This window comes from Oreochromis aureus, linkage group 14 (assembly GCF_013358895.1).
Source record: "Oreochromis aureus strain Israel breed Guangdong linkage group 14, ZZ_aureus, whole genome shotgun sequence".
Taxonomy (NCBI): domain Eukaryota; kingdom Metazoa; phylum Chordata; class Actinopteri; order Cichliformes; family Cichlidae; genus Oreochromis; species Oreochromis aureus.
In genome coordinates, this window is record NC_052955.1 from 7,301,541 (window position 1) to 7,322,422 (window position 20,882).

Sequence of the window (20,882 nt, forward strand, 5' to 3'; positions counted from 1 at the left end):
AACACTGCCTCTCAGTATTTTAGGTAATAATGTGACTCTTCACATATTTCTGTATAAAGAAGGCAGTAAAATTAAATGGATCACATCTTAATAAACAGCAGGAAATTGGCATTTCAATTCAATTTGCTTCCATTATTGTGTCTTATATTGTCTTCCATTGGTAAAATGGAAGCCAAGTGTATTGTTCAAAGATAGCAATTTAGTATCATTATCATGAATTAATTGCTTAAATAACATTTTCTGTAAATATACTTTTAAATGTAGTTTGATGATTCATCTGAGCTTCAAGAGAAAGGAAGCAATGAAAAGAAATGCAAGGAATCACAAAACTGAACATGTATACATTTGCAGCAGACATGTTATTTGAATGCAAAGTACTAAATGCATTAAATGCTGTTTCCAGAACATCAAAATAGTGATTTGTTATTAAATTATATGATTTTAAAGGCTTTATTTGTCCAAAGTATATAGCTATATGAAAGCATGTCTTCTGTCACTGCTGTAATATTACAAGTATTTGGTTTGAATTATTGTATTAGAGTGATAAGTTTTTGTCTTATACCAATTGCTGTCTGTCTTTTGAAATAGATTAAATGCTATTGAGCACAATATCTGTCGACTGCTTTCATGAATGTGACTGTATTCTCGGAGATTTATGACTCCCAGTGTCTCCTTGAAGTCTGTATAATAGTAATTGTGTACGGATTTGAATGTCATTGGCATGTCACTTCCCCAGGAATAATCTCCTGTATGCATGCTGTGATCTGAGGAGACTGACAGTTACTGCAAACCCTTCATTATTTGCACTGCACGTACAGTTTCATGTTTATCTTTGTGTTTGTACACAGCTAAAACCGCGCAATAGTCGGACTGGCAGCAGGTGACAGCTAAACATAAGTTTTCCATGTAGTAAGGTGAATGGCTCAGTTTGTGACAGACATATATTTAGATATGGTTGAAAAACTAAAAGCAAGTGTGGTTTTCAATGAGCTTACTGAGAACCCATTTGGATTTGAACATATTTTGAATTAGAAAATATCAGAATTTAAATTTAAAATTACACCTGAAAAATCTTATCTTACATGCTAGAAGGCACACATTAAATACTTCAAGATGACAAACCGCTGACTTCCCTTATGAGACACCTAGAGCAACATAGTTTAATAGAGTCTACATTAAAAGACAAAAAATGCATTAAAGCTGACATGCTGCTGACCCACATTGCTATGTAGGAAACCCAGAAGAATGTCAAGACTTTTTCAGGAACCTTTATTTACCAGTTTGCATAGGTCAGAACAATGTAGAACAATTAAATATTTTTCATCTAAGAGATGTAGGAGTCATGAGGAAGGCCATAGATCCATTCATTCATGTACTGTAAACACAACTTCTCCATCGGAGGTGAAAGGTCATCTCCTGCATTTGTAACACCACACCTTTTACCAGCTAGACAAAACCACAGCTGGCATTCTTCTCAGGCTCTTTTCCATTCTCACCTCCGAGGTGAGAAGGCTGTTCTTCACTGCTCTAACAGATGCCCCTTCTGAACTCTCCCCTCCAAGCTCTCTACCTTGTGATCTGCAAATAGACACAACAAAACAGTCTTGTGACAAGAGCAAAACAATTTTCTGGTAGGGTGGTACCCACCACTAACCACGTTAAAAGGTTGAAGTTAGCTATAGCTGCTAAATTTATCAGAATAAACAACAGCAGAGCATGTTTGTGCAGAGCGGTAACTTGGCTAAAAAGAGCTGAAGGGCAACCCTGCTTTCCTGTGCACCTGGATCTGAAAGGACAGCATCTGAAATGAATCACAGTGCTTCCTTGAACCACATAGTAGTAAGCTACCAGGGCACAACATAGCTTTTAATACACATGACTAAGAAATTTAGAAGAAATCAACGTACATACAACAAGTTGTTTCATTCATTTTACATCTGTAATGCTTTTGTTACAGAGTGTTACAACTCTTATGGTTGCTATCCTAACCCCTAACTTATAACAATCGTTATTAACTTGGCATCATTATTCGTACATGGGAGGAAATTTGAGGTAATTCAGGGATCCTGCCACAAATGTTCTTTGTTCTTAGTGAACACATGTTCAACCACATGTTACAGAGAAAAAAAACACACTCCTACAGGCACAAAATCTCCCTGTTTACCCCACACACATGCATACTCCGTTTGGTCTTAGTCTTCATTTAGATTTTTGTGTTTATGCTCATTCCTTTTGTAAATAATTACCTCTGATACATGCTGGTTAGATTAATGTTGTATAGGAGTGAATGCTGCCAACCTCTGCTATGCAGAACTGTCAAATCCTTCAGCCTCACTGACCATTGAGACGTAACATTGATTGCATTAATTTAATTATTAACCAGTTTTAAATCAATAGTCTAATGTCTTTTATGAGACTGATTAAACTAATAACTTATATTGATTTCTAGGTGATTTTGATGATTTTAATTATTCATTAGAGTCCTGCAAATTAATAGTCAATCTTCTGAGATCAGGTTAATTGTTTCATTGGTTTTTCTTCATGCCCCAATTAAGTTCCTTCTTATTCACAAGGTTGATAAATACAACAGAAGCCCCAACATTAATGTTACTGCTGCCCTTGTGAGGCACAGGGATAATGAAGGTAGATAATAACCCCCTACAGAAAAACACCATACTCCAAAGGATAACAATGCCTAAGAGCAACCTATCACCCAACCTTAAATCTGTCAACATAGACACGGTCCAGATAACTAGACATCCCAGCAAAGGCCATTCTATGACATGGTAATCATTTTACTATCCTGGACTGGTGGTCACACGATAAACTTTTGGATCAAGCCTGACTGGAAGAATAAAAGCAAAACCTTTTGGTGAAACACTATCTTGAGTTCTAAGGACCAAATTACATAAATTACATAATCAACCATACATTCAGACATTCATTTAAACATACACACATATGCACAAATAGTTGCAAAACTATGTCCGAGGATAAAGTGAGGGAGATTAGGAGACCCTGGTTAGAGCAAGCTAACCTGCTGTGATAAAAACTCAGAAGTTTTCAGTAGTCGTTTAAAACAAACAACAGAGTCAGCAGACCTGACTGACTCAGGAAGGCTATTCCACAATTTGGGTGCAATAATCCCAAAAGCACGATCAACGCTGGTTTAAAAATCAGAGTGAGGGACAGTTAGGAGACCCTGGTTAGAGCATCGGAAAGGGCGGCTGCTGTGATAAAGTTTCAGAAGCTCTGCTAGCAGGGGCCTGTCCACGCAGAGCTTTTTGAATTTCACTGGAAGCCAGTGAAGCAAGAATATGTGGTGTAAAAGGTCCAAAAGTGCGGGGAAAGTCACACAGCAAGTGGCCTGGGTTAAAACTTTAAACCACATTAATCATATTTGCACAGATAACGATTGTCCATCCAGGCATATTTATATGTATATTTATACCTACTGTAGTTTTCCACTACTATAAAGTAAACATTATAAAATCTGATTTAATTTTCTGAAAAAATGGTACATCTCTGCTATATAATCTGATGCACTAAAAAAATGTTTGCAGGGTTACTGAAGTTGGACTAGCTGGTTTAATGTAAGCTGATGAGCAACACAGCTTGATGGATTGTCGGATTATTACAGCTACTTGTAAAAGTCAGGAACCTCGAGGACTCGGAGTAATCTGGGTCCAAAACTCCGTCCCAAAGTCTAACAAACACTGTGGCATCACTGAGAGTTAAAAACTGTCTAAATTATTTCATCATTAAGAAAATGAGTTGAGTAAAGTTGACTTGCTTTACCAGGTGTAACGATTAGTTTAACATCCAGGCATCCAAGGAAAACAGAATTGATCAAATTTAACTTTGAGTTAGAAGTTAGCAGGAAGTTATATCAATATATTCCACCTAAACATATATAGCATCTCTGTTCTGATTTTGATGAGTGCTTGATTTGTTGTAAAAATGAAGCTCTGTTTCCCTCTGGGATTAATATCACTGATTCCAACATATAATAAAGAACTTGGTTCAGTGTAAGCAAGTAAAATTTATTCATTTAGCACTTTTCACAGAAAAAATCACAAAGCGCTTCACAACAAAGCCAGAAATATAAATACAACATATCATAACAATGTAAAACAATAAAATGAAAACATAAAACAAAAACAAAAAAATTAAAGATTTTCTGTGTAAAAATGTGTTCAGCGGCATTTTAACAGTGTCGCTGGAGTCTGTACAGTGTAAAGACAGTGAAAGACAATTCCACAACTTAGCTGCCACTGCCTCAAAACCCGATCCCCACAAGTTTTGAATGGAGTACATGGGGGCAGTACCAACTCTGACCTGAAGACCTAAAAGTTCGGAAAGAAGAATGAGGTTTCAGCAGGTCAGAGATATACTGGGAAGCTTCACCATGTAGGGCACTGAAAGTTAAAACAAAAATTTTAAAGTGAAACCTGGAAGTATGTTTCTTCTAGGTTTATAACCAAACTTCACAGTGTATATCCCATCTTAAAATCACTTATTATTAACCTAAAATAAACCTGCAGTGGTGCTTCATAATGATATTAAAGCCCACATACTTAACGTGTTAGGCACTTTGTACATCACACAATACCACCAGAAGGCATGGCAACAAATAACCAGCAGAAAAAAACAAACAAAAAAAAAACAAGAAGCAGAAGAACCCTGACTTTATTCAGTCACTTTGAGATTATATGAAGAGGCAGAAGCAACTGAGACAGCCTAAATCCACAGAAGAACTTTGGCAAGGTCCTTAGACTGTATACAAAAGACAAAGCCAACACTGGCGCTTGGATTCCCATTTTGAGCTCGAGCTGAGCATTTTGGCCACAGAAACAGAATGTGCTGAGCACGGCTTGGATCAGAATGTGAAACTGTGATAATGCATACTTTTAGAAAAGTGACTTGTCAATCACAATGCAGCCACATTCTATATCATGCACACCTTTATCATTAAGTTTAACTGCATATATGGTCTCGATACACACCAATAAACATTGTGCAGCATTTAAAAAGACTTGAAACCTGCAAATGAGTTTAAAAACATTATTCATTTTATGCAATCTTTCATAATAAAAAAAATACCTTCTGAGTACTGTAAAAAGAGTACCTATATGAAATGACACTATGTGTATATGTTTAAATCCATTTACTGCACACTGCATTGTTTTGAAAAATCCTTGCTTTACTTTTATTCCCTTAAACGTTTGCTGAGTACTGAATGTGTCCTTGCTTCCTTTTGATAAAACCAGTTTCATTTGGTTACCCGGTCAACCTTTTTGAGTGGTTTTTAAAAAAAAAAAAAAAGCACAGTGTTGTTATTTTATTCACAGTAATTACAGGAGGCAGACAGGTCTGGGCAGTGTCAGACACTTTCCATGACCTCTTTAAACTCGGTCCCCGCAGTTTCCACAACAGTCAAATAGCCATTAATCCAGCAGCCAAATCTCACTCGAACAAAACAACATGACGTTCAGCGCTTACTGTGCATTCAATCAGTTTTGCTTGAGCATGAATTATGTTTTATCCACTTTATATCTTCTCAATCACATCTGAGGCAGCCCAATGCTTGTAAGCAATGCTTGTAAGACAAGAACCGCCAATTGCTTGGCTTGCTTACATAACATAAAACAAGAAGCTCAAAGTTAAAACTAAACAGCTGAGTAATTCCTAACCTAATCAACAAAGCAAATTTATCTTAGTCCGATCTAAGTCCATTATCAGCATGAAGCTAACAACAGCTGCTCTGTTGTAATGAAAATCTTAATTACACACATTAATTATGCTGGGATGAATGCAAGAGAAATGATATATAAGCCATTATCATCAAAATCATTTGAACCATGCAGACATAATGGACCCCTGCACTACATGCAGATGATTGGAAATGTGCAATACTTAAAACTGAATTTGTTTTACATAGATCCCCGTTGAGGAGACAAAAGGCCTCCTGAAGACTCGAGCCTGAGCTTTATTTCTATCAGTCTTCACCTTCGCCCATGATGGGATTTTTATCTTGAGGCCTGAGGGAGGGATCTGTTTGAATAGAATGTGGACAAGCCCTGAGATAGCCTGCTATTACCACCACCCAACTCCACAACAACCATCAATCTCTGCAAGTTTCACTGTTTACATGCAGGACAGCAAAACAGTCATGAATCATTGCAGTTTAGGATGCAGTTAGAGAGAAATGAGGTTACCCACCCCCTTTGCCGATCACCCGGACACTCCTAATCAAGCTCTGTGGTGGATGCACTGTCAGTGACTGGAGTATCTTGCAGACCTTGTGAGAGGTAGCTGATATCAAACTAGTTATTATACCCAACAGTGTTCATCCTGATTGCAATCACGTGCCCCGGCTTTGTCTCTCCCAAGCTCAGAGCTTGGCTCAGAGATCTTCGTGATTTCTTGTGCCGCTTCTTTACAAAATGTCAGATATACCCAGCCTGTCTGATTTCCCACTCTGACTCCAAAGCCATCCCAATTCATTTTCTCTAACAGCAAAAGATTGCTGGGTTTCTACAATGTAACCCTGATGAGATAGGTTAGCAGTTTTGCACCATCAGGGAATAATCTTTTCTTTTTGTGTCTCCCAACTCTGGCAGATTTTTTTTTATAATAATGTGTTTGTGATAATGCAACCCCACGGATGAAATCCCAAGTTCACATGTGAGATAAATTCTCTGTCATGCGCCACAAAATATCTGTGAAAAAAGTGTGTTTGACATCGTTATACGACAGAAAAGACAAGATTGAATGAAGGGTACAAAAGAAAAAAGAGAGGCAATGTTTTCCTGCTTCTTAGGCACTCACGCAAGAGCTCACAGACAACCAGGTGCTGGATTTTACTGAGCAATGGATTACCATTAGGAACAGGTTTGCCAGGATTTTAATTAATTTCGTTTACTTATATTGGAAATGCAATGCTGGTTTCATTGGCAATTCATCATACAATAATTATATCAGAGGCTAATGATTCAAGCGGAAACAAGGATATGTATGAGAAGAGGGATTGGCAAATGCTATCAAAGCACAGACAACAGGCTTAATACTACTACTAATAATAATAATAATAATAATAATAATAATGAAAAAAACACGTTAGAGCAGTCAGTCTATTTCTATGTCAGAAACAGAAAATACCTAAAGTCATTTAAAAAAACAAAAGTTTTACTCACCATGATCTATGTTTGGCAATGTAGCAGAGATGTTTTGTTTACAACAACAAATAATCATTATAATATGAAATTTGGTCTACCAGTTTATAAGATTCATGGCTTTAGTCAGACTATTCAGAAATGTGATTTTAGTAAAGCATTCAATTTTAAGCATTTGGTTTAGTATTTAGGATTTATATTTTGAAAGGTGGAAATACATGCCATCACAACTTGGATATCACTAATGTGCATGAGGAATACACCCATTTGAAGTTTTAAATTTTCTCTTAATTAGTACAGAAGCATACAGAAAGGTATTTGGGGAAGCTCTACAGAGATGAGTAATTTTGAAATTAGGTCCGTATCATAGAGGCTGTAATAAATATAAATGAAAGCAACATCAGGTGCAAGGCCAGATATTCATGCACAAAAAGAATATGTAAAGTCTACTGTTTATTCATTAAAAATTTAATAGTCTTTTACTCCTTACATTGTAAAAATGGGCACATGATAGACATGGAGGCAGTTTACAGTTTTTTGGAAATCTAAAAAACTCCTCCACCTCCAACTGCTCCACCTCTCTTTTCTTTAAAAGCAGGGTTTTAGACAGTGGACTCCTAAGTATTTACCAATACTTTGTACTAAAACTTCTATTTTTCAGTTTTATCACTCTTACTCCTTTATCTTTGTAGCTGCCTTCTACTTTATTCATTCACCATTTCACTGTTTCTTCTCTTCAAGCCTTAAATCTGTGAAAAATAGAAGCAGATTGTGTAATTAATACAAATATTATAATGTTTGGGTGGAGTTTTTCTGCTTCAGCAGTGAGATGTTCGTGTGCGTGCTGTGACACAGAATGATGGAGCCCAGAGGCCAGAGCAAAGGTGCACCGTGGGACTAAAAGGTTTGATTAAGGTGTAATCTACTGAATATAAATTAGAGTTTAAATGGAATATTCCAACATTTAAACTACGTTGTATAATGAACTTCTTTCCATTGGCTGTATATTCTTAGGCAGCTGCTCAAATCAAATTATAAATTACTTTAATTCTGCTGTGTGACTACGCCAGAGTAAATAAATTTGAGTAAAAAGATTCTTTTGTCATTGATAAACATCCTCTGAATTTGGCGAAAAGCACATAAACCTTCCTTCAAAGGATTGCAAGGGAGTCTGGTTTCGAATTTTACACATTACTGGAAACGCAAACGTAACTTATTTGTTTTCTCCGTAGGAAGCAAAAGAGAACATCATTACCTTTATCTCTGTATACGAAGTTTTGATGCTCTAAATATATCCCATCATAAATGACTTTAGTACATTATTTATCTTGCCTTCCCTAATTGCTGTGGTTTGTTCACAGCAGGAGGAAGAGTGAAAGCCAGCGCACCACTGCTTTTTTAGATCACTGCAGGGATTGACTACGGCTCATTATGCAGGGGAAAGCAAATCATTTCTAATGATTTTCAAAACAAAACTGACACTGAACATTATGCCATTATTTTTAGGTCTCCACTCTCCATCTTAGATTTTAGCTGAATCTACCTCTGCTGAGGCTGTAATTAACAGTAATCATTCATTTTCTGTCAGCTGTATCAAACCAACTGTACAACTGCTCTCCACCTTCTGAGCTTTTTTCATTGCTTTATTTCAAGTGACTTGCATTTCCTAATTTCATTCTCACATCTTATACTGTTTGCTCTGCATCTTGCTGAACAAATAGTTTTCCCATTTAGAACAATGGTGCTTTTATTAAGCCTTTAACCAACCCAGCTGCTTATTTATGTGTTTTCTGTATAAATACACATTTGCATATCACATTTATAGCAAACACACTATTCTCCATACTGTGAGCTCAGTCAAGCAAAACAATGCAAAACTTTCCTTTGGAGAATGAAATAAACATGAGCCCAGCCATTATTAGTGCAGTGTCTGACACCATAGTATATTTGCGCAAAGATTTGTTGCTATATGAAAGACAATCACAGTGCTGCTGTCCTTCTATTGTTTACTTTGTAGCTTCAAATTGGCTTAGTTTGCTTTGTTTAAAAGAATGCTGTAATGAGGACCTATTTTAGATGTAAATCTTTGAATTTACATTTAAAGTACGTCTTTATTACTCAAAGAGAATATTAAAATTAATATTTATCGCCCATTCATTTCAGCTTATATATTAAATTTTAGTTATCATACTACCCATGATTGGGGTAATTTCACTGTCTAACCAAACTAACTATGAAAATGACATTTATGCTAAGATTTCCCACAAACCACAATGACAGCTTTACATGACTTTATTTGTCCCGAAGCTAAATTCAGCATGTGCAATAAAGTCAGACATTACATTGTATTGAATAGGCCAGAACCATTAAATATACTGACAATTATAAGAATTACTTGTGTCCCCCCAAAAACAGTTCATTCTTAGGGTATTGACTGACTGAATTTATCAACTGATCTAGTTTTATATCCAAAAACAAAAAAGCTAAAATTTAAAAAAAGATTATTGTTACTTTTAATTGAGTTCTTTTCATAAATAAAGGTTAAGTACAGGTTAAACAAAAGAGGTCTAACAAATTTATTATTGTTTCACCAGAGCGGCACTCCATTTACAATGTCCACTTAGGCTGTCAGAGGATGATGGACTAATTTTCTCCCTCTGATTCTTTTTATCCTCCCCTGTTACTATTTTTGAAAGCTGTCCCATCTGGCCGTTCTTCACAACAATATTTCCCAATGAACTTTCATTTCGTCTGTTGTTAAATAGAAATGAATTTGCTCTCCTTCACAGGTGGGAGGCACACTTAATTGACTTGTGTTAACATCTTCCCATGCCTTGTACACCTGGTCTCTTTCTATATGCACATTTTATCAATGCATTTTATTCTGATGCTGTGATTTGACAGTTAACCCGCTGATGGACAATCGAGTCAAAGCAACAAACTGCTTTGAGTTCAGTTGTGCATGGAGGCTTGTATTATTTAAATTCAGACAGCTTGTGGGCTCAAAAATATACTCAATTTCCTACGTGCCAAACTACAGAGGTTGCATGTCTGAAATACACATAATAAGGATTTAAAGACATGAATAAATGATCGGAGAAACACAACAAATGCAGATGCTTCCACAGATGCACTGCATGCTACAATTAACAATAAAATTAACATCCAATTACGCTCTGCGGCATGAATAAATTGCTGAACAGGCTCAGCTGATTCTGATTTGTATCAAGAAATCACGAATAAAAGATCTATGTGACTGACTTTTCAAGCACGGGTGAGAGTCGATACAAGCACAAAGACTCAACACTGGCAACTGCTGTCATATGATTGGTAACTAAAGAGACATCTGCATTTAGATCTATGGGAAATAAAGTAAACAGGGTTGAAATTTGACAGTTCCTTTTGAGGCAGAGAATGTCGAAACAGGATGTAATAAGAATAAGAATATGCATGCAGGAGCAGTCCATCGAAAGATTTAGAGGATAGTATAGTAGGATTGCAGTGCATAAACATTTTATTACAATGATGGATGCACATTTGAGAGTGCAATGATGCAAAACTGTAGGCACTGGTGTGCAGGAATGTGGGGGAAAAGGAGAGGAGTCATATAGTCACCCTTCACCATATTCTCCACAAGTGGCGAATTCTTTTATTCACCAAGAGAATGGTGTATACAAGGCCTGAAATGAAGAGCCATGCACCGGTACAATGCACCAGATCTAGAGGTGGAGGGTGGCACTTTGGTATAATGGTTCAGGCCAACTCACTCTAAATCACTGCAATGTCGGGTTGTTCATGTTAATTTAATCAACACTTCTGATGCAACATAAGGGGTCAATACTTTGATGGAAATAATAAGTATACACCAACTGGCCACCTTCTTGCTTGCTAGTACTCTGCTTGTACACCCTTGGCCTCAGAACAGCCTTGACTCTTTGTGGCATAGATTCAACAAGGTGCTGGAAACATTTGTCAAAGATTTTGGTTCATACTGAGATGGTAGCACACAGCTGCTGCAGATTTGTTGTACATCCACACTGTCAGTTTTCCATTTCACCACATCCCAAGGCACTCTTGGATTAAGATCTGGTGACTGTGGAGGCCACTTAGGTATTGTAAATCAACTGTCACGTTCAAGGAACCAGATTGAGATTCTATCCTATTGGACCCAGCAATAAAAAAAATTGGTCCACTGTTGTAAACAATGGATGGGCATGGTCAGCAAAACTAATCAGGTAGGCTGTGCATGTAAATCATACTCAGTTGGTGCTAGAGGGCCCAAAGTGTTTCTTGTTTCCCACACACTATTATGCCACTACTACCTGAGTCATGGATACAAGGTAGGATGAATTAAGCCATCATGAATTAGCTCTATGAATTAAAATTGAACTGAACTCAATTTTTCACACACTCAGACCAACCCCTGTAGCACCAACAACCATGCCACATTTAAATTCGCTTCAAAATTTTTAAATTCTAATTGTACTCAGCTTGAATCATAAAAAAACAGGAAAATAAAAAGATATCTCTATTTTCTGTTGCCTACATTGTAGAAGGTGACTTTGCCTCTAAACAGGAAAATGAGCACAGTCAGAGGTTAAAGTGGGATTCAGCAGGTGGGGGTACTGGCTCAGTAGTGTAATGGCTCAGTGTTTGGAAAAGAATCACAACTCACAATAATTTCTGTTGAGAGCTCCAGTAGATTTTCTTAGTGTACAGCTGTGATCAGCTGATTCTGTGGATGCACACAACTAAACTCTACAAGATGTCAGCAGATGTTTCATGAGTTGTCCTGTCTGATTTCTATCCTCTACACTGATAGTACACTGTTTATGCTGTCTTTTTCTAGATGCTATAAAGTTGGTCTGAAGGTGGAATTCAATGAATGAATTTAAGCATCAGCTTAAATACAAATTCATATTTGCTACCCTTTATGTAACCTTTCCCTGACTGTGAAACCAGCAGTCCAACACACTGTTCTTCACTTTAAACCCATCACAGTACAGCAAGCTAACCTGTTTATCCTGCACTAACCTGTGTTTTCATTCAACCTTTAAATAACACAGTTAGTCTACCTCAGTTTCTTTTGCAGCACTTTTCACAATCTGAAAAAAAACTTACAGACCCAAAATCTGATTAAAACATGATGACTTACATGTAAGCTTTACATTTCCGGTTTATCAAACACCACTCAGCAGTCCTTACCTTTAAATCTAACCTCTCTTCTTCCACTCCTGTCCAGTCTTTCTTATCTATCTCCATCTCTGAGTGAAGTTAGCTCTCTTTCTTTTCTCTCCCTGTGAAATACAGCAGCTGGACCTTTAGCTAGAAACACACTGTGCAACATACTGCGCACAATTTGCGTTTGCTAAAATTTGTTAAACTGATATAAACACTACATTTGAAATCACCTGCCACTTAAAAAACGTTACTCCCTTTATGCTCAATTGTCTTCTGTAGTGTTAGCTAGATGCTGAAGTACTTAATACACGGACAGGACTGCATTTCATGTGTTATTGTTTAGCCTCAAATTGGTTTGATGTTTGAATGCTGGCAGTTACATGAAATAATAACTCCCCTCAGATGTGTTAAACCAAAAGTAAAAAGCCTTTTTTGAAAATGCGGAAAATACAGATATTTGTTTAACTCTTTTCTTTCATGCATAAATTATGACAACCTCAATCAGGATTTTTTTCTTAGTATTTTTATATATCTTTAGGCATGAAAAGATGAATAAAAATCCTGATTGAGGTTGTCATAATTCATGCATGACAAGGTTAAATAACAATAATTACAATGAAACATGTCATACATCTATAGTAACATTAAACGACCAGTGAGTGGCAGGGTATGGAGTGACACATCGGTGTGCAATGTGGTGGTTTATGTGCAAGAATATACGGTGGCCCTGAGAGGCCAAACAGACTGCAAGAAAACACCAGCAATAAGAAAAACACAGCAAAAGCACACAAAACACAACAGAAATAGGAAAAAACAAAACACAAATAAGAAAGATGACAACGGAAATAGGAAAAAAGAAAACAGAAATAAGAAAAACAAAAACAGAAATAGGAAAAAACACAAGGGAAGTGTTTCTGGGGAGACAATAACCCGACGGACCAGTTGCAGGAACCCAAAACATGGTCAGCGTGTTTTATCATGATTCATGTAATACTGATGACGGATTTTTAGGCTAATAGTTAGGCTAACACACTTACCTCTCATCTTTTCTTTCCTCACAAAACCGATAGATCCTCCACTTATTTTAAGTGTGTCCCAGCACAATTCTTAGCATATTTTAGTTCCTGCAACTGGTCCATCAGGTTATTGTCTCCCCAGAAACACTTCCCTTGTGCTTTTGGAAATCTGTTTTTTCCTATTTCTGTTTTCCTTTTTCCGTTGTGTTTTGTGTGCTTTTGCAGCGTTTTTCTTATTGCTGGTGTTTTCTTAAGTTGCAGTCCGTTTAGCCACTCAGGGCCACCGTAAGTATACCATCAACACTGACACAAATACAAGAAAAGAGCTTTTGAATAGCTGTCCACTGTAGTGACCACTATGCGTGAAAGGGTTAAAATGTAGGGAGTAAAAGTAAACAGGAGTCAGAAAAATAAATACTCAAGTAAAGAACAGATACCTGAAAATTCTACTTTGTTACTGTACTTAATTACTTCCCACTTTTGAACAGGAGTACCCATTCAACAAAGGGACTATAAGCTTTAACCTTTGCAGTCAAAAGGTTTGAAATCTAATGTGAGAATTTTGATTGATATGTTAGTGACTGAACGAACTCTCCACCAACATTATCCAAACATCAGTCAAGATAACTAAGGAGAGCAGCATGCCACACGATGACCTAACATCTTGCTAAGGCACTATTTATTTTTTCAAAAAAGGCTAAGGTACTATATTCATTTTTCCCTTTGATTTTCCACTTCTTGTATATATCTGAAGAGATAAGTTTCAGAATAATATTTATGACATCGATGTGATTTAAAGTGTTAAGGTGAAGGGCAAAAAGGACCTCCAAACCTCCATATCAGGTTAAAAACCTGAGTGGGAGTTTAATTTGTCTTCCAGTGCTCTGAGGAGCCACGGTATAAATGAGAAGGTAAGGAGAAAAAAAAAAAACCCTGAAGCATTTATTTTTGATTGGCTATCTGTATATCACGGGTCTTTAAAATGAACATCAATTTCATCTCATCTATTGCTTGACAGAACTTAAATTGGATCCCAAAGAGAATAATATGATAGAAATGAAATCAACATTTCCATTTTTTGCTTCTCTGCCACCTATCAGAGTTGTTGATTCAATGACTAAAGACGCATTTTATTTAAAATTGCAGGAACATACTTGGAAAACTTTTCAAATCAAAATTCAAACAAGTCTCACAGAAATGTCATGTGCTCAGCAGTTATTCACAGCTGTTATCATAAATGTCTAACAACGTCTGAGTTGAAATGGAAAGGCTCATTACTTTCATGCCACTGGCTTGTAAACTGCATACCAATTGTAGTGTTCTTTTCTTCTGTTTTCATCCCGTTAGAATATTTTAACAACTTGGCATTTCCTTTTGAACAAACACCATTTTATGTAGATTCCAGCTAATTTCAATAAACTGCAGTGCACAGTGATGGCAGTTACTCTATTATAAAACTATACCCTTATTTCCTACACAATTAACCTTGAGCTGATGCTAATTTAAGCCTTCAGTGACCACAAGATTCTTCCTGGAAATTATTTGTAAACAGAACCATAAAACTGTAGAGATTCAAGAGCAAAGGAATATGTATGTATACAATTTTTTTCAAATCCCCTGGGTTTACATTGTTCTTTGTTATTTTGGTGCACATATGAGAAGTGCATTCATTGCCCAGCCTCTATAATAACTGGTCTATAATTGGAAGCAGATGCAACAGTCAAACTATTACACTGTTTATTTTTTAGACTTTTTGCATCTTCTGTATGTGATTGAATATATAATTATTTATATATAATTTTCTATATGTGTGTGTGTGTGTGTGTGTGTGTGTGTGTGTGTGTGTGCTAGCAACAGTGTCTAATGAATATTCAGAGGAGATATTCTGCAGAACTGTCCCTCAGGAGTCGGCTTGTTGTTGCACACATGGGAGGCTTGCAATACACCTTGACTGCACTTGTCACACAGGCTTAGAGACTGACTGGTGATCACCTACCAACATCTGGTCACTGGGGAAAAATGTATATTCCTCAGCAAGTTGATGAATGATCACTGGAGCTTACTTGTTGTCACTTGGTGAAATACGTTGCAAACAGGGATACGGTACTGGCCTGAAAGCCAACTTGCAATTGCTGTGGTCATTAACAGTTTGGCCACGTCACCTGTAATTTGTATGGAAGATGCTGACAAGTCAGTGAAATTACGAGAAATTACATTGATGCAGTATTGTCATTGCAAGCTGTTTCACTCTCCTCTAATACTTCTTTGCATCGTTAAATTAGAACTCTGCTCCCAGATAACTTGAGATTCTGTGTTAATATAATGAACAAGGTAACGAAGGTAGATGTAACAGGTGGGAAGACAGTTGGGGATATCTAAACTAGGTAGCATATCTAGAGGGAGTTAAACCTAACATACAATACAGAGAACAAAATATCACCAAAATTAAACAGGAAGACAGATACAACTGACTGAGGAAACAATGTTAAATTTGCAGAGGAGACGCTCATGGACAGAAACACAGAAACAATATTAGAACAGAATGGAACAGAAAAGACAACTAACTAGATACTTCTTATCCAAGATACTGAGAATGCTGAAGGATAAAAATGACGTCAAAGAGAAATATAATCAATACAACTGATATTAAAACAAACTCACCAATGATCCTCAAACCCAAAAGGAATAATAACCCACAAAAACTCAAAACCCCGGGTTCAAGATCCAGGACCATTTTAGAAATATTGAATTTTGAAAAATTGCATTTGTAAAAATATCATCTCTTTTAATTTGATGCCAACAATAAATTAGAAACATTTCGAAAAGCAGAGTAAAAAGAGCATTCAAGGGAGGGTGAGTTATCAAATTCCATTTTGCTAAAAATGTAATCTCTTTTAATTTGATGCCAACAATAAATTAAACACATTTAGAAAAACGAAATAAAAAGAGCATTCAAGGGAGCCTGAGTCATCTGTGACAACTGAATGGTAGTGTACTACTGTGTAGTGTGTAGTGTACTACTTCATGTGTAGTGTACTACTAGTTAGCACCTATAATGATAGGGGGATCAGTGTTGATACCTACCTCCAGATCAATGAAGTTCTTCTTTGGAAATCCAGGAGTGAATCTAACTAGTTAGCACCTATAATGATAGGGGGATGCACCAGTGTTGATGGCATGGGAACATCTGTGAGGGTACCATTAATACTAAAAGATATGTATGTACAGTGGTGGTAGTAATTATTTATTCACCTGCTGAAGTTGTATATTTGCTCACTTACAAAGAAATAAACAGTCTCAAAATTTTATTTGAATTTTTATGTATATGAAGGATTGGCCTCACTGCATTATTTAGCAATTTATAGTACAAAACAACTGATTTATTTGCAGATGATTACTTATGTTTAGTATTATTTTATAATTATGAAAAAAATGGTTTTCACGCATTTTTCTTTTAAACTTAAATTCATCAAATTGAAAATGCATAAAAATAACATATTAATAATTAATATATGATAATTTATGTGACTTAATAAAAGATATATAAAAGTCAAATACTGTGAAATACAACTTACGCTTTCTTTTTTGATATATTTTAAACAATATTCAGTCAAATATGGGGCTTCAATTAAATTTTTGTTTACACCAGACACAGAGTCCAAAATGTTTGGAAAAGAAGTTGTTTTTATTTTTACATACTAGAGCTAACACCATCTTGGCAGGTCAGGCTAAAAGAAGAAAATACTGACTCCATGCTGAGCTAATATATACTGCCTCGTGTCAGGTTGCGTAAATCACAGGGGTAATCATTAAGATGGTTGAAGTATTACACTGTGTGCTCTGTGATTATGCTCTAAAAACAAATGATGTGGCGGATGTATTAATATGGTCCAGTGGTGTTTTTAGATCAGGAGGGGGCGAGGGAAAAAGAGAGAAAGAGGGAGACAGAGAGAGAAAACAACCTGCGGCTCAGTCCTTTGATCATCAGTGATGCTGAGTGTAGTGATTTACTGCACCCACAAACCCTTTGAAGGCACCCCTACTGAAGCAATGGGCCTGGTCAGTCCTTTGAGCTCCACTTATTTATTATTATTCGTCTCCCTGCATACACACTAGATAATACTCATGATTCATTAGATTTAGGTCGAACACTTTAAAAGTCATTTTGAAAGATTCTGAGTTATCAGGCAAACTTTTTCACATAGTCTAACTTCACATGTTTGATTCTAATGCAACCGACAGACGTACAATACTGTGTAAAAGTCCTGAGCCACCCCTCAGTTATTTACATTTTGCTAGAATAAATGGGTGCAGAGAGTTTCTTTTTAAACATTTACAAATTTATGGAAGTAGGGTATATAAGCCATATTTAGAACTGATCAAATACTGGAGCACCTTTTTTTCTTTAACACTGTCTGAACTCTCTTTGGCAAGATTTCTTGTAATTACTTTAAAGAGTTTTCAGAAATACAGCTTCGGGCTTCCTGAAGGACATACCAAAGCTCTTTGGATGTTGGCTGGCTTTTGTTACATAATCCTACACTGCTTCAGTAGTTGTGAGGTTCAAACTCTGGGGAAGCCAATCCATGACTGATGGTGCTCCATTACCTTTACTGCATTACCAGTGACCGACGTGATTAAAAAATGAAGTCATTGCCGATCAGACACTTTCCAGATGGTACTGAATGATGAATTAGCATCTAATGGTACTTTTCATAATTCCATTTCTACAGGACTCGGCTTTCTTTCCACTGAGACCAGGCTTTAGCAAACAGTAGATGGATTAACTGAAGAGCCAGATGCATTGTTTAAGTCCTGTGTCAGTTATTTGCTGTATATTGGTCCTCCTTTATTAAGGAAATGACTTTCAAATGCTGCTCATCTGCTATAATTTTTTAGGCTTTCCACTACTACATTTGCATACTACTTGTCCAGTTTCTTAATTTTTTTTTCCAGTTCAGCTCAATTCAATTTATATATCTGCAAATACAAAAGAAATACCATAAGGCACTTTGTTTTTAAGGTCATACTGGACATAATGCTGAGATATGCCAAGTTTTTGACAAATAGCACTTTGGGGATTACCTTGTTGGAGCAAAAATACTATTTTATGCTGATAAAACTGTGTTAACTTTGGCATTTGTCATAGATCCACTTAAAGAAATTGGAACAAATCGTGGTTTTGTGGCATAAAGCTAGTAACAAAGAAAACAAGTGAAAAAGCAGCAAATGTCCATATAAAAACTTTAGAAAGAGTCTGGGACAATAGCTGAAGATCACTTTAAAAAACTACAAGAGGGCATTTTAAGTTATGTGCCATTCTATGTTTAATTGATTTATAGATCAGCCTTTAAGTGGCTTACCAGCCATTAAGTATTCCTATGGAAATGTTCAGGTACAGGACTGGATGAACATGAGTAAAAGGTGGTTAATGTCCTCAAAAAGCCTGGAGAACTGTTGCTCAAAACCACTTTAAAACATGAAAGTCTTGGAGGTCCATGGATGCATAATATAAAATAATACAATATGAAAACATACGTGATGATTCAAGACTATATTTTTTGTAAGTATAAAAAATGTATTAAAAATGCACCTAAATTAGTAAAAATCTCAAATAAGGCGCATCTGCGACCTGCTTTGGAACCCATTACAACTCCATATTGTGTCTCGTCACTGATGCTTGCTCTGTTACATATGGTGGTCTTGTTTGCTGCCCCCCTTACATCCATTTTTGCTTGCTCCTATCACTATCCTGAAGTTTGTTCTCTCTAACACAACTTAACAGGCACGTTCCCCACAAGGACACAGGTATCACCTTCTGCATTCTCGGACTTGATAATTACCCTTTATCTTGAACAGTGGGTTGCACAAGGACCTATTAGAATTAATTTAATGTCTATTAGAGGATGTGAAGGCTCTGCAGGGAGCATGCCTTTATAACACTGTTGTCCTTTAACTTGATTAAATTTGATTTATTGAAATTATGAAGTTAAAGATGGATTGCTGATGGATGGCTGAGTCTGAGGAGCTCCGAACCCAACTGCTGCTCATGCTTAAGAAAAGGTATGTTAAACATATATCCACATAAATAATACATTTTTTCTTCACTGCACACAAACACTTCACATCAATATGTTAAAATTGTATAGGTCTCCTCAATTATCCAAGCACTATGTTTTTAATGTTTTTTTCCTCTGTGAACATCCTGCAGTGCGTATGCATTATACTTTTGACTAACACAAAGCGCAGCAGGCAAATGCATGAGCCTGGTAATGAAGGAACCTCGGAAGTGAGACCATGTCACAGTATGAAAATGCTCCAAGAAATCGCATTTGTGCTTTTCATGCCCTTAGCCTCTCATCTCTAATCTATCACACTTGATGTGTAGGTGTGTATAGGTGTGAAAAATGCTTTCCTTCCATGGCAAGAATTCCACATTGTTCTTGCCAATGGGAAGGAGAAAATGTTTGGCAAGATTTGGCACGATTCTCGAAACCCAAGCGCCTGCAAAAGCCTATTCAAGTGAGAAAAGAAGGAACAGTTTTGCTCTGAGCATTCAGTGGCTTTGTGAAGCACAGAGTGACACCATCATTTAAGTTTGTGTGCAATTGTGTCAGCCATAATATAGATGTGAACAAATGTCATGACCCTTAGATGAATGCAGCATCTACAGGGAAGCCTTCAGGAACCAAATCAAAGTCACTACAGTATGTTTTCTCTTTAACAGAATAATATGCAGCACTTCTTGTGAAGGGTTCATATTCCCCAGATATACATAGTATATCCGGTGATCAATCACATGTTACAGCTCTCACTTTTATACAGCAGAAAAAGTAAATGACATTGTTGGTTAAACTTTAATCAAACCAGAATAGCAATAGCAAACATGTGAAGCCTTCAGCAGCATTCAACCATTCTCACTAAGTGTCTCTTAGGACCCTTAGATGTAAAAGTGACATTAATATGTCATGTTAAGGTTTTTGCTTCATGGTTTTATAAATAACTTCCTATTTTTAAAACTCAAGTAAAACATAAATGCATTATAAGACAATGGGCTCCTGTAAGCAAACATATAGAAGAGAATTCCTCATTCTGACACATTGTATCTGTTTTGCAACTGTTTGTATTCAGTTTGGTGTCTTTGTAGTTATTTTTGATCTTTTTCATGTCTTGTTTTGGTCAATAGGCATCAAGGTTCCCCATGTGATTACATTTCTGACAATCCTGTAAGTGTTTACACAGCTTTTGCACCTGAGGCCCCACCTCCAAGTGCACCAAGTACACAAGTGGTCAAAAGTACAAGTAAAAGTAATTTTATTAAGTTCAACCCAACAGAGCTCCCACAAATGCATTGCACTCGCATATTGCTTTGCTTTCAAACTTCTGTCCAGTTTAACCCACATCAATTTGATGGGGTTGCAGACTAAAAGCTGTGCTCGTTTTCCATCTTTTGAAGTTCTCTCTAGTTCTTTTTTTCTAATGTCTTGGGTCATTATTAAGCTGTACGATG